The 15,964-nt window shown below is 35.5% G+C and overlaps 1 protein-coding gene across 13 annotated transcripts in view; it reads right to left on the bottom strand.

Annotated features, from left to right (window-relative positions):
* Positions 1 to 15,964, bottom strand: part of Rhobtb1 (Rho related BTB domain containing 1) — a 131,307-nt gene that overhangs the window by 109,451 nt on the left and 5,892 nt on the right. For 12 of the 13 annotated variants that reach the window (XM_058578037.1, XM_046419696.2, XM_046419691.2 and 9 more), the window contains one exon: positions 6,879 to 6,979. The gene's annotated coding sequence lies outside the window, so the exon portion shown is untranslated. Of the gene's footprint in view, positions 1 to 6,878; positions 6,980 to 12,063; positions 12,159 to 15,964 lie in introns of all 13 variants that reach the window. The other variant, XM_046419693.2, reaches the window with a different exon arrangement.

Genomic DNA, 15,964 nt, shown 5'->3' with positions numbered 1-15,964 from the left:
CATTCAAGGGCACGAGAGAGAACTAAGGAATATAGACATAGTTTCCTTTCTTCTCCTTCTCCTTTTAATGGAGACTTAACTATTTAGAAGGCCCACTTGCATGAAACCTGTAATCCACTCAGCACAGTTTTAACATTGTTAATGTCCCTTTGACTCCCAATAATAAAACACATCAGACGTTTCTCCACTCACTTCCTTTTATAGAGGCCATTAATAGAGAAATACCTCCTCTTCTTCTACAGTGAAATGATAAATGGCTAGTTGGAGAGTTCTGAAATATTGCCAAATCTCCCCTATGCATCATGTGTCACCAGTGACAATAAACAGTGACTAATCTTTGGTCATGAACTATATTTATGGCTTTCTTGTCATGAGGAGGTAGGTATTTTCCTGAAGCAGGTTTAAGGGTTTAATATTTATGCTAGGAACATGTGTACTACGAAAAATGTTCAAAGAAAATTAATGCTCACGTTTTCTTTAATTTGAATATTTATGGAGCCTACCAGATCTATCCCGTGGGTTTTTTTTTTTTTTTTTGCATCAGGATTCACCCAGGAGTGTTTTGATCAGCAATCTAATTTATGCCAATTAATTCACTATTTTGACACCAGTAGTGTCCTTGTATAATAGGAAAAACTGTGGGGAGAGGAATATGGCTACAATGCAAACTTATCCCAGGTACAGCTTATCAGTGGTCCAAGGAAGCATAGCAAAACTGCTCCCTTTTGTAAATCCAACTGGGGGTACGGTGGATAAATTTGCCTAACAGAACTGTAATAAAAGCAAAACACCAGAATATACAACCAATAGAAGGCAAATGAAGGTTCTGAGGGAAAAGAACTAAGGCCAACATGAGTGTAATTTACTTCAATTCAATTTAAATATCATCTATTAAGGAGGTACCAGGCAATGGAGCAGCTGTGTGGCATACACCAGTCAAAACCAACAAAAATTGCTGTCCTGATGCAGCTCATGTTCTAAGGGAAGAGGATAGACTGAGTAAGCTATATAATAAGAGCTAGTCAGGATTTCTGGGGAAGAGTGCCCCAGATAGGAAATAGTGATGCAAAGGCTCTGAGGCAGGCAAGAGACTGAGGAATCCAGAGTGGTTGGAATGAAACAGAATTGGGGAGGGAGGTTAGCCAGAAGAAAATGATTATCAGAGTCATGGCTGGTTTACTGTTTGAAAAAGGGAGCCACAAGAGGGTTACAGGTCAAAGAGCCAAATATCTGAATTATATTAATTGAAAAGAGACTGTCGAGTTAAACGTGGAAAAAATATATCAATTAAATTAGTTAAAATTAATAGTTCAACTCACCTCTGTAAAAGTTTAATAAATATGATTCAGAAATTAATGACAGAACAAGAGTTCAAAATTAGATGCGAACACATTGAAGCTATAACTATATAAAGGTAAGAATCAACTCATTTTCACAGTGTCAAATGGTAAGTTCGAAGACATTTTAAATTAAGGTTTATGAGCTTATGTGTTTTTTTTTTTTAAAGATTAAGGTTGGAGAACATCCAAAATTAAAAATTTCCTTCCTTCCCACTATCCGGGTTGTGGAATTCAACAAGTGCCTGTTATAGTGCTAGGTTGATATTCTTAGGTACTTGTCTGTCTTTGGCTTCTCAGGAGTTGGAAATTGGGGAAACCTAAGCAGTTAGGAAGCAGACCATCGACAATAATAAAGGGCCAAATATTGTAGGGCCTGTTATCCCAGCAGTTTGGGAAGTTGAGGCAGGAGGATCACAAGTTCAAAGCCAGCCTCAGCAACATAGTGAGGCCCTAAGACCCTGTTTCAAAATAAAAAATAAAAAGGGCTTGGGGTTGTGGCTCAGCGGATGAGCTACCCTAGGTTCAATTCCTGGTACCAAAACAACTACCAAAAACAATGAAGGGAGACATAACTTGGATTCATTATATTTTTATTTTCAAATTTAAAACACATGAATGATGGGTGCACACAAAAATGTTGAGTCTTTTCTAGGGAACAAAGAAAATAGAAAAATAAAAACAGATGAAAGGTGAGTTCAGCCTTATACTCAACCTTCCTGGCAGTTGTAATGATTAGGTTATAAATCAGAACCTTCTCCCATCTCTCCCAGTCTGTTTAGATTTAGAACAAATGGAAGCTAAAAACGTGTCAAAATGCACAGTAGGAGTGCCCGCTTGGTGCCACTTCCCTCTCTGAAGTAGGTTACTACAATTACCCAGGGAAATTTCTATTGAGTTATAATTAGGTGGCTAATTAAAAAGGGGATTATCGCCTATATTAAAATACACCAGAAAGATGTGTACATCATTTATTCTTTAATTTTGAAAATCTACCATTTCCTTAAAAAAATTCTCAGTGGGAAATTCTATGTTTAATATGTGAGTTTTCTTTTTTTTCTTCATAAATCAATTTTATTGAATTGAGTCTAAGATTTTTGTTTCTTGAGGTAATGGATATAATTTGAGCTTCTTTTGTTAATAAGAAGTACCTAAAGCATCATAGTTTACAATGAGAAAAGAAGTCCATGATAATAAACTCAAAGTCCTGAAAAGAATTACTTTTGAGTCAAAGAAATAATAATGACGAAAATAATAACTGCTACCATTTACTTACTGACAACGTATGCCAAGTATTTTATGTGTCATTTAATTGTCTCAACAACCCAATGAGGTAATCCAATGCTCATTAAACATATGAGGAAAGTGAGCTCAGAGAAGTTAGGTAACAAGGTCACATAGCTTAAAGTTTATAAAGCTGAAAATGCAAACTCAGGTCTTTTGATTTCAAAACTCTTGAGTTAAGCAAGAATTTTCTCCCCTTAAAATAGTCTTAACATTAAGTCAAAACCCTTTTGTTGTATTCAACTTGTTTTGAAATTGACAGTATTCATGTACCATATAACCAGTTAATCAGGATCTCATAATAATCAGAAGACCATATTTCCTAGCCATTCGTCCAAACATCAGTTTATTTTATAAAACAAAAACATGATCATCAGCAGGAGACTCCTGATGCATTATTAACAGAAGAAGTTAAAAAGTAACAGTCATCCGGTAATGTAAGTTACTTTTTGTTTGACTTTTCCTATTTTCTTCTAATTTCTGCAAAGATACAAATTAAATGGTGGCCCATTAACTTTGGTACATCCTGTCTTTGGACTGCTATTCTAGCTAAGCATTAAATGGGTCAGTGTACTCATAAAGGCACCTAAAAATTGTCTACCTGAGCAGATGAGTTGGCAGACAGGCATGACTAACTACTGGGAGGGTTTACTAAATTGTTTATATAGCACTCAGTACTAGGACTAGATAGGTGATTGGCAATGGGAGGGAAGGAGGTGCATATGACATAATGCACAGAACTTTTATTGTTGATTTGGTATTTCTTCTCAAATGCATAACAACAACAATGCCATTGTAAATATTAATTTGTTGCGGGTTTACTGTGTTTCAGGCCCTGTGTTCATTACATAGACTTGACTTGACTTCAGGGATTCCCAACCCGTACACTTTTGATCTTTTGGGTCTGATGGCTCTTTGTGGAGAGGCGCTAAGGATGCTTAGCAGCCTCTGTTCACCGATGCCAGTAGCATATCTATCTTCTTTAATTGTGACAGCCATTACTATGTATCTCTGGAGGACAAAATTATCTGAAACTCTCCCGTTAAAAACTTCTGCTTTATTTCCTCAGCAACTTTAGAAGGTCAACACTAATATTACTGATGAGGAAACTGTGGCTCCAAGGAGTTTAAGTAAAATGCCTTAGGTCTCAGGGCTCAATGCATATAGACTGCCTCACTCCTGAACACTGTTATACTGTGTTCAACATTCATATGTGATTTTCATGTGTATTCTTTCCCCCTTCCTATCTCCCTCCACTCCTGTATCTCATCAACAGGATGAAGCAGTGGGAGGGAAGGAGGTGCATATGACATAATGCACAGAAATTTTATTGTACCATGCATGGTCTTTTATTCAACAGATTAATTCCATTTTAATTGGAATTCTGGAAACTAATGAAAAAAAATTACAAGTGTTAGATGGTCTATTCTCAGGGTTCTTGAATCTGTCTGATTTAATTCTAACCAATTAGCATGCCATTATGGAGGAATATTATGCTAAGAATCAATATTAAGCTAAACACTAATATTTTATTCAGTATTAAAAATTTATACAGATGGTAATACAAGTGCTTTATCCCTACTTTCTCTAAATGAGAAGAAAGGCTTCCTTAGGGCAATTCCAGCAACAAAGAAAATTATATCTTCTTAGGAGACTACTGGTATTACCCTTTACATAGATCATTGGTTAAATGAATCAATAAGATTTAATTGAATAAAATTTGTTTATTTTAAGATGTGAGTTTTTCAGGGTATCAAAAATTATTTTTCTTTTCATGCCTATAGTATAATCCTATGTTAACATGATAAAAGTATATTTATAAGAGTAGATTGTCCATACTGCAAAGAACAAAGTAACTCTCATAATTTTCTGATTTTAGGGGATCATTTCTTTCTTCTTTTTCCACTTGGCTACTACAACCTTTATTGATTCAGACGTAATGTTAGGCTGGAGTTTGCACCTAAATATATCCAGATTCTGCTTTTTCTGTCTTCCTTGCAAGGAGGAATATACTAGATACATTCTCCAGTACACCTAAATAAACTCTGAACTAGATTGACACCCAATAACTACTTAGATATAGTTTAGTTAGGCATGAAATCAAAACTGGATTTTAAATCTGTTCCTAAATTGTACCCTGTGCCTTGCCCAGTGCCTGGACTTTCCATGCACTTTGAATTAACATCCCTGGGTCCACTGCACAGACCATGTAGTTTACTGGCTGCTCCCTGGTTTGCTGCTTGTCCCTCTGTTCTTCCACCCTGCTACCTTCAGATATTTTTCAAGCTTACAAGTTAGGTCAGACTGAAATATTTTCATAGTTTGAATCTAATGATGACATTTTCAATTTTTATCACATATATACTTTCATCCACAAATTCTCAGCCAAGTATTTAGAAACTATACCCTTTAAAATATCTTTAACTTTGTGAATTATTATTCTCTGTACCTTAGCATTAGAATTAGAAAAAAATTGCTCCATTTTTTTTTGTGATCTCTCAATTGGGTAGGCAAGATCTATCAGTTAAAGTGCGCATACCTTAAAAAATTATAAGTGCTGTAATTCTAAAGGAATTATTAGAAGTTAAAACCTGACATGCAGAATCAAAGCAAAAAAAATTCATTGAATAAATTAGACTAAATGAAACATTAGAAATCGAAGGTATGCTCAGCATAGTAATCACCTCCCCAAATAGAAAAGTTAAACTAAAAACATAACTTTAATGGGTTGACTTTTCTAAAATACTGATAGGATTTCATTAAGTGTTTAATGCATATAGCTATTCTGAAATTTCCTTTAAAAATGAAAGACTAGTACCTTAATGAAAGGTATTATTACATGAATATATTTGAATGTGGCTTATGAAAACTAGGACTTGAGAATTTGAAATGTGTGCATAAAATGCAAATGGATTTAATTAACTGAAAACCCATAAGACAGAACTTCTTCAAATAAGCAATTACTTCGGGGACTAATAGTGTAAATAGGATCCTGATTCATTAGCACAAATACCCATATGAGAGAAGGATCAGCAATTTTTATTCTTCAAGTTATTTATGCACACTTGGTAATATCTCATTAATTTGGAGCTTTGACAAATTTAAAATCTTCTGATAATTTGTTCATGAACTGGGCTGAAGTTTACCTTTACTTTGCAAATACTTTATTTATAAATGGATAATATATGGTATTTTAAACATTTATTTTTAGTCTTATGTACACTTTTTAGACACAGAATAAACAATTTTCAAGGAACCTCGGGCACTTTACAAGCTTCTACATACATCCAATCTATATGCTAATGACAAAATGTTCATATGATTTATTATAACAGGTCTCCTTAAGGACTTCTACTTTGTAATGCTTTGTTGAAGTTACTCTATGTAGTTAAAGGTAATAAAAGCCACATTTGTTTAAAAGTTATCTATAATTCAGCCTTCCAACAAATTCAGAAATGCTCTCCCCCCCAATTCATTGAAATAAATGAAATTTCACAATATTCACAGATACATATGAAGAGTTACTCTTTTAAAAATGCATTGGAACACATACACATATAAAAAATGAAATACAATAAAGAATAAAAATAACAAATGATTTTAAGGGTAGACAAAAGAAAGTAAACTGTCTATTTCAAATCATTTCAAGTCCTCTCAGTACAATATCCTGGGGAAAAACCTCAATAATGCAGCCCTTTCTTCAAAAGCAGATTTCACTCACTTGGGATGATTCTAGTTCTAATCACTTACGGAGCGATAATAAGTTTTTCCAATTAAAGACAGTCAGTGCTGAGGCCAAGAGGGGCGGATGCTCCAAGCTAGGGCATCTGGGAAGAAGAGAAATGCCACTGCACAGCAATCTGGCCATTTCTAAATCTTCCTTGTATGTGGCCATGACTTTTCAGAGCCCACATGTCAATGTTCTGCACAAAATGCTACTCGCTAAGGAATTTTGAGTGTGGAAAAAATGTGTAGAAGAGTTATATTATTTTAATGATCAAAACTTGTATGTATGTCAAATGGTTCAAATTCTAAACCAGATAAAACACATTCAACTAGGATTTATAAAACCCACCATTGAATTAAAAAATTGAGTATCTATCTGTGTTTTTTAACATAACATTCTGAAGACAAATCTGGATATTATTCATGTCATGCCATCTTTGCACAAGAAGCATTTCTATTTCTTTGTTAAATATTGTAAGAAAATCATGAACAGGGAAAAGCCAACTGTTTCTCAAATTAGTAGTTACTTACCATACGAACGGGGAAAATAAGCTTTGATTCCATTTTCATAGCTTAATCAAGAATGCCTGATGAAGAGCCCTCTTTCATGTGCTCTTCTATTGTTGTAAAACCTAAGAAGGAGACACAAGCATGGGATGTTTCACATCAAGAAGAAAACCGCTCAAACAATATGTTTCTTACGTTAATGATTATTTCTCATCAGAACAAGAACTACCCCAGCAAGTCACGTGCCGCTTACAACTCTCCCAGCTGTGATAAAAGTAGAATCAAGAAAGGCTGAAATGACTACCACCTTTAGAGACAGAAGACCTGGAATTGAACCCAACTCCCAGGAGGCTCAACTCCCCCAACTCTGAGACTGTTCTGACCATCAAATGAGATGGTGTGTGGAAAGATATTCAGTCAATAATAAAGTACTGTTGGACCAAAACAAGTGTGGCCTAAATCAGCCTCTGTACTTCAACATAAGTATAGCTTAAAGCAGCCTCTGTACATAGTGGAACTGTACCTTGACTTGGGTTGTAAACAAACTCCAACCCCATCTAAGCCTTTACCCTTGTAATGAAGCAACTGAGTCTTGATCAATCACAGCTGTTGAACCTCCAGTCAGTCACAGGCAGAAAGGTGCCAATTTGCAGCCAATCAGATTGTTTCTGTATATCATTTCTCTTTCTGGTTATAAATATAACCTGTCCCCTGTGGTGGGATAGAGCATTCTGAAGCCTCATTGGTCTTGGATGCTACCTGATTCTCAAACTTTTTCTTTTTTGCTTAAGTAAACTTGTTTAAATTCAGCTGCTTTGTTTTTCTTTTAACAGTAGTTAATTTGTTTATAACCTATTTAAGGATTTGAGGTGGCTTCCAAAACAAAATTAAAGAAATATGAATAAAATAAGAAAATAGTGTCGTGAATAAAAAAGGAGGAAGCATACATATGTAACCTGTTTTGGTCAACACAGTAAAAGTGGCTGAAGTATAACTTGTATTTGAATTTCTTAGTACTTTAGATAAAAGGAAAACAGTTTGTCTTATAACCCCTACTCTTAAGTTGAAAACACATTGCTTCCTGCAAAGAAATCAAGTATTTATCCTCCTATATAAAATGTATAGAGAAATTTTTCATATAAAAAATAATATGGGGTATTGAGATAAAACAAACTATTTTATTACTAGGTTGGACTAAGCATGAAAATTGAAAAGCAAAACAGCACTTTTATATGGAGATGGTTATTATTTCTGCAAAAATTGTATTATTTCTAGAGATGAACCAGAAGCTTAGATCAGGGAAATCCTAAATATAAACCCAGCCCTGAGCAGTGGCACACTCCTATAATCCCAATAACTTGGAAGGCTGAGACAGGAGGATTTTAAGTTCAAAGCCAGCCTCAGAAACTTAGTGAGGCCCTAAGCACCCTGGCTCTAAATAAAATATAAAAAGCACTGGGGATGTGGCTCAGTGGTTAAGTGTCCCTAGGTTCAATCCCTGGCACCCCCCACCCCACACTCATATGCCCAATAACACCCGATTAGCAAATCATTTAGCTCTCCTTTCTCTTTGTGCTTCTCTAACAAATACACAAGGAGCTTCTTAAGTCATTTTCTCAATACTGAGGAAGGGTCTCTGAAGGAAGTCATTGATTGCCAGTGACTCTAGGTCAGTTGCTGCTCTTTAGAAAATAAGGAGTAGAGCTAAAAAGGTGAGGTGTGGACCAGATATAAGACAGTACTGACAGCTGCACAGTCCATTTGATGGAGCCTTCTAAAGGGGAAAGGAAGAGAAAGGAAGGAGATAAAACTAAATGCTTTTATCAATGAAACAAATTACAGCATAGGGCCTCTTCCCTGAAATTCATGTTTTCCTTGGTTTCCATAAAATCTCACTTCCCATCTCCCAGGAAACTCCCCTGAATTTTCCTCTTCTGGCTTTTCTTTTTTCCTTGTCTAAATTTGGGCCTTAAATAGGATTCGCTGCTTGACAGTAATTTCATTCATATCAAAGCATCCTTCATATTTTTTGATGCTTGTCTGAGCATCAAATGAAGACTAGATGAGGACTAGATCCTCATCTCCATCCTCTTCTGAATTTGCTTTTCTTGTCTAAAATTAATAGCTTCATCTCAGTCCCCAGCAAAGGTCTTATATGATCTTCATTCTCCCTTTCCAATATTGTACCTCCCCATAATGCACATATCCAATTGATTATGGCCATCTGAACACAGAAATCTCTATTTACATGTCAGAAACCCATGCACCATCCATCATCTCCCATTAGGTAAATCCTCCCTCTGTTGTGCTCTCTGTTTCCCATCTTCATCATTTCTCAGCTTTCTGGGTGTTCCCAGTTTTCTTCCTAACCTACACACTTCTGCTTCTGCTTGAGAATTCTAATAACTCTCCAACAGATCCCCATGGCTCAAGTCCAACACTTTTAACAGTTTTCCAAGATCTGAGATCAATATATTAACCACTTTACCCATATGACCTCTCTAGCCATACTGAACTATCTCCTTGCACTGATACCTGTGCACCCCAAAATTATTTCTTGCCTTCCAGACATTGATTAGCAGCTTTCAGTTGTTTGACATTCTTGTCTTTTAATCCCCAGTTCAGATATACCTCTTTCTGGGATCTTCCTTAATTTTTGTTTCATTGTATCCTCCCCTATAAACCAAAGGTCCTTACCTGTATTCTTACTATGAAAACCACTGTATCCTTACTCTGAAAATCACATTTATGATACTCTAGTTTTATTTTAGATAGCTGAACATTCAGTAGTATACTTGCGCTCAGGAAGTTTATTACTTGACTAGGGAAACTTGGTTGATTCACATTTCTAAATTTTATGAGGTAATATTCAATGCATAAGCATTGTGGATGCTCTATAAATAATAGTTGACTAAATGATTTTTAAAAGTCAGATACTAACATGAGAAGCTGCCTGGAGGTGGGAAAGATAGTAACATGAATAGTTCTGAACATAAGGTTAAAGACAAAATTTTAGAAAGTATTGTCTGAACCACAGAGAATAGTAAGGCCATCCAAATTTAAAAGACCCAAAATAATAAATAAAATAAAAATTACTACTAATAATAATAATAAATAAAATAAATATATATTTTTTTAAAATGGAAGGAGAGAAAGGATGAGGAAAAAGTATAGGTGAATGTTTTACTTTTTTTCTTTCTCTTTTAAACACAAGTTTATTTGATCATTTTATATATATCAAGCGATGTACACATCTGAGAAAAAAATGTTGCATTTATTTTGACAAAACAGATCACAAAACACATTTAAGATCACCCCATAAACAGATCTCACGGCATTAAATACATCTAATGTTGGATCTCCCATGAGAGATAGACAGTGTCTTTCTTGGGGCTTATCCCTGAACCTGGCAATGTAAGATAGCCTAATATTTGTTGATTGAATAAAAACTTAATCGCTTATCTTTCTGGCTGCCCCTCAATCTCTTACTTCCATTGCATGACTAAGCTATTGCAAATAATGACCAATGCTTTGCTTTCTTTTCTGATCTCCCTTTTGTCACTCCCACCACTTCAGTCTAACATTTGCGTTATGACTTTGCTCATTATTCTGGGTTAGTGGCTTTCACTCTGCTTCAAACTTCTGTGTGCAACAGGAACTGAGAAGGAGATTGAGGCTGTAGCTCACCTTACAGAAATCACTGAGCATGTGCACTATAACATCTCAGCTCACAGGCTACTTTTACACAGCAATGCCAGCCAGTGCAGAAGTGAGTCAACAATGTCTGGTGGAACTTTGGTTTATTTGTCCTGTCCACAAAAGTGCTACTAGTGGCCAAGCAGGTGGGGCTGTACTCATAGAATTTCCTGGTATACAAATGTAAATGTTCTTTTCAGTCCATACTCCTAGGACCTCAGACTGTTCTATGCTCAAACTCCACCCAGTTCTATTTTCATTTTAGTGGTAATGGACATGTTAACATGAGTTTCTCTATCATGCCTGTTCCCCAAGTATCTTTTTCAGATAAATGCAAAATATGAACTCAAAAACTATTCTTGAACTCTTCTGATCAGACAGAATCAATCACAACTACATTTCTAGTACATATCATTAGCAATTGATCTTTATTTTATTTGAAAAACAATGCTCTCTCCATCAGTATTCTCCATCTTTCCTCAAAAACAAATAAAAACAAGCCCCAAACAAAACCAAATCCAAAATACCCCAAATTTCTGTCATTTTCCTTAAATTTAGCTGATGATCACTCCCACCTTCCTGAAATCTTTACCCCACCATGACCCATCAATCTCCTGGGTTTCCTTCCATTACTTTTGCTGCTCCTCCCCTCATCCTTACTGGGGTAACCCTTTGCTGTTGAACCATTATGGGTCTGATTTCTTCAAGACTTTGGTCCTAGCATTCTTTTCTACCACTCAAAAATCTTTCTTTAAGAAATCACATCCATCTCCAGACCCATGAATGTGAAAACGAGCCATAACTTTATATCAAACCCCAGTTCTTTTTGACAAACTCCACTCCCATGGTCTTGTGGATGCCTGTTCTCTTCTGTGATATCCCAAGACATCTCAAGCTCAACATGTCCAACACTGAACTTAGAATATGTCCTTGCAAACATGTTCTTCTAGTGTTTGATACTTCCTGATGGTCTTCAAATAAATATCACAGAAGATGATATGCCAATTTTACCTCCTTTCTATCTCTTGAATCCATTCACTTTTAAGAAACTATCTACCCCTCATGCTTTCACCCTTAGGTCCCATTATCATATCTTTCTACTGAAAATGTACAACTGGTCTACATACCTACATATAGGTTAGCCCCTGGCTAACTATAGATGTAACTAACAACAATCCTCCCATTGAAAAAAAAAAAAAACCTAATATTTTTAATTGTCATAGAATATAAAGGCATATTCCATGATATGGCTAAAAAAGCTTTCATGATGATGGTCCCTGATGACACTTCCAGGCTCAAGCAGTTCACCCCTGCCTCTTTTTTCCCCATCTCCTGGCTTTCCATCAGTCTCCAATGTTGCCCATGCTAAATCCTATCAGAGTGCTTTCCCAGAAACCATGTCCTCTGCTTGTCCTCCTAATCTATCTGGCCCTAAGAATCATTTAGATTTCATTTCCCAGAACCTTGTATCTCTCCTTTATAGCACTTAGAAAAGTTTTAATTTGGTACTTACTTGTGTCTTTCTTTTACTGTTCATCTTCCCCACTAGACTGTAGACCAAATGAAAGCAGGCAAGAGCGAATGCAGTTCATTGCATACCAACAGTGCCTGGCAAATGGTAGGTAATGGATAAAAACGACTTTATTGAAAACATGAGCATATGGAAGGAGTTTGAATATAAACACCGTCATGGTCATGAAATTTCAGTGAGAAAAATGTACTCATAGCATAGGGTTGAAAAATTCTAAAGGTAAGCACAGTGTTCAGATCAGTCACACAATCATCAAGAGTGTTGTATGGATTTAAGAAATTAAGTAGGAGGTCTTTCTCCTCATTCAGATCCAGTAGTGACTGGGTAAGAATGATAGGGGTTTTTTTTAATAAGAAATTTCTTTTGGTTGGAAGCAACTATTTTTATCACATAAGAGATATACTAAGATTAAGATATGAAGGTAATATTTTCCAACCCTATTCTCAGTTTTTGCCACTGCATATATGTGGCAAGGGCCATTGCAAAGGGAGGAAGGGAAAACTGGGAGCAAAGACATTTGAAGAAGGCAAAGGAGAGAAGAAATTTCGAAAATGTTTAAGTCTCTGGGCTGTGAATATTCCACTGGGTACACCTTTTTATATCCTAGCTTCTGAAATCTATGCCATCAAATGCAATATAATTGTCTCCGCTTCCATATGGTGACAGAATTCTAGCAACTGTATCAGGATCTCAATAAATAGGCAAAACTAAAACGTTGCATAAGTTGTTTTCCCTCAGTTACATTCCAAATACATTTCTCTCCCTAACCCCCCAAATCATGAAATATAAATTTTAAAAATTGGAATAGTATCAGTTGTAAATGCACTTTTGCAATTATGGGAGTAAAAAAAAATTCCACAATTGAAATAAGAAATGCCATCTGATTTTGATTTAACACAAAGGGGGAGAAACACATTCCACTTAAGAATGACAAATAAAGCTGTCAATGTGATCCATTTATAGCCCCTCAGAGAATGCCACAAATCCATATAATATTCTGAGAATCTAGTAATTGTAGTTGCTCTTTCAGAGAGAAATAAGGTGAAGAGGTCCCTCCGCTGGACTCCTACCCGAGGAAACTAAGGTTAGCTGGGATAAGTCCTGATAGTCAATGACAGAGGCACATGCTTCTTTAAGAGGAGAATGAGAGCTCTGAGCATTCTATTAAATAATGTGTAACAATGGGAGGGACAGGCGAGGGAGTGGAGTTATGTCTGTAAGATGAGACAAAGAGAGGCTATAAGAAAATGAAGAAGTCCTGTTGTCTCTGTAGCTGCCCCACCCCTGGTCTCACTGGTTTAATGAGGCCCCTTTTCAAAGAACTACTGCTGACAAAAATTACAGTAAACTATAAAATCTTAATCATAAACATCCAAAGTCCTACTCATATTTGAGCATTTTTTTATGAGTTATTTTAGGCTCAGGTACAAAGGCACATGACAAAAACAAAATGCTACAAATACAATCCCCTATTCCTTATTACTACACTCAGGCTTCCTTCTTTTAAGAAGCAGTTTTCTATTAAAGTGCACATACATATATTCATGTACAAGTATATATAAAATACGACCCTCTGCAAGGCATCACTGATTTTTTCTTTCTTCTTTGCATAGACTGCTAAAAAACTGAGAATAAAATTTGTTACTATATTCTAGCAAGAGTGTTGAATTTCAAGGCATAAATTTCGAGTATGAATCTCTCTCCCGGCCCTATCTTATGTTCTTAGCCTTATTTTTTCCTTGGACTCATTTTTTTTTACCTATTTGGAATATATTTTATATTGCTGTACAGTATGTATTTTTATTAGCCTTTCTCTGTAAGCTTTAAATCCTTTCCAGCATATAAATAAAATATATGAAGTTCATAGGTAGTCCTCTTTTTCTCCTGTGGAGGGTTGCAAATTTTTTAAAAGGCAACATATAATTGATTACCACAAATGTGTAAACATTAAGACACTGATATTGATACTAATTAATTTTTGTGGTATTCCATTAAATAGTCCAATTAGGCTTTTAAAATTTTATACATATAGTTTAAAAACAGGGATTCTTAGCCTGAACTCTTCCAAACTATATGCCAAAAATTGTGCATCTAAATTTTTATTTAGGAAGACTTTAAAATTGTAATCCAAATTGAAAGTTAAATGTGACCCAAAAGATTAACAATTACTGCTTTCTAGTAGAATAAGCCTAAGGGACCCTAAATAACTTGGTCTTTATTCATTCAGCTAATTGACAAAATATTTGTTGAGTACTACTAAATGCCTGACAGTAATAGGTGCTGGGAAATCAGCAGGAAACATGGAAGCTTGATCTCTGATCTCAGGGTACCTCTAGTCCAGTTGGGATGAGGGTAGACAGTAAAAACAAATGTGAAATTATCCGATGATAACATACTACAATAAAAAATGATGTAACAGAAAGTGAGTGAGATTAGGTGATCAGAGAAGACCTCTCTGATGGAGTAACATCTTAACTAGGCCAAGCATCTTCTGAGGAAAGAACGTTCTAGAGAGGGAATAGCTCTATAGAATTTACAGATGCTGAGGGAGATAGCTTGTTGTAATCCATAGCTCTTCTGGAAGACGTGAATGGTAGATCCACATTTTCAATAGTTTAGCCTTGAAATATCTGCATGATCTTGTCCTTATTTTCATTTTATTTAAATTACATTTCTTAATGTGAGGGAAAGATAATTCTCAGAAAATAATATGAATATATTGCTATACACTGAATTCATTCAATAAATATTGGGTCTACTATCTTTAAGGCACCTTGAGAGATGTCCTCAAGGTGCTTAGCAGAGACTAAATAAAAAATAACTTCCATGCATATAAACCATAATGTATCTTAATCCAGTCTTGTATTGTTCTGCATCATAGGTTTATGAGCTAAGTAAATTCTAGTGCCCAGATCCCTTAATGCAGTTCAAAACTCAAAGCTCTTTAGAAAGGCACCAATCACCCTGTTAAAGTTGATGGATGAGTAGGAGAAAGAAACACATAATGAAAATTGGAGCTAAAAATTCTTTGCAATAGGAACATTTTACTCTCTGGCTTGAAAAATGTTCTAGTCAGGTCTGGCTGTATAGATCAATAAATTAAGATGTGCCTAAAGATCATAAATAGCTCCCATATTATTAGATGTTCACTTTCCTAAATGAATTCTTTATGAATATGTTAAGGAAATAATAGACCAATATGATAATTATGATGCAAAGGTCACAGAATTCTATGTGGTGTTTACTAGGCATCTCATCGAGGACTCTATGCATAGAGCTTTTCTTAAAAAATTACATATATATATATATATATTTAGTTGTAGATGGACACAAGACCTTAATTTTGTTTATTTATATTTTTTTGTGGTTCTGAGGGTCGAACCCAGTGCCTCACACAGGCAAGCTCTCTACCGCTGAGCTACAGCCCCAGCCCCATATGCACAGAGCTTTTGATGGGACTATTAGTAGTTTTATTTTACAGATATGGAGAAACTAAGGTTTAGAGAAGCCTAATGACTAGCCTGAGTCACAAGGCTTCTTAGAAGAACCATCAGCAATTGGAACCTTAGGCAGTGTGATTCCAAGACAGCGTCTCTAGTATTGTTGGCCAGCCCTCTTGGAGCCTGGTTGCGTTGTGTATTATCTCTGATAAATTCATCCCCTGCACGCTGATTAAAAGGCTCTGGGGAAATAATAATCATGTTCCAGTTAATTTAAATATTACCCTAAACAAATCAAATACGATGGCAAATAACTAAGCATAACACATGATTTTTTTTTAAAGTTTATTTGACTTTGGATCAGAGTCAATTATATGGAACATCAATACTATTCCCTTTTAGGAGAAAGAACGAAGAATTGAATGTACTTATTTTAAATTTCT

Source organism: Marmota monax, unplaced genomic scaffold, assembly GCF_021218885.2.
Source record: "Marmota monax isolate L192 unplaced genomic scaffold, Marmota_monax_Labrador192_F-V1.1 WCK01_AAM20220418_F8-fsc00019, whole genome shotgun sequence".
NCBI classification, from domain to species: Eukaryota; Metazoa; Chordata; class Mammalia; order Rodentia; family Sciuridae; genus Marmota; species Marmota monax.
The sequence above is the reverse complement of the archived record's forward strand: the minus strand, read 5'-3'. Positions and strand labels throughout refer to the sequence as shown.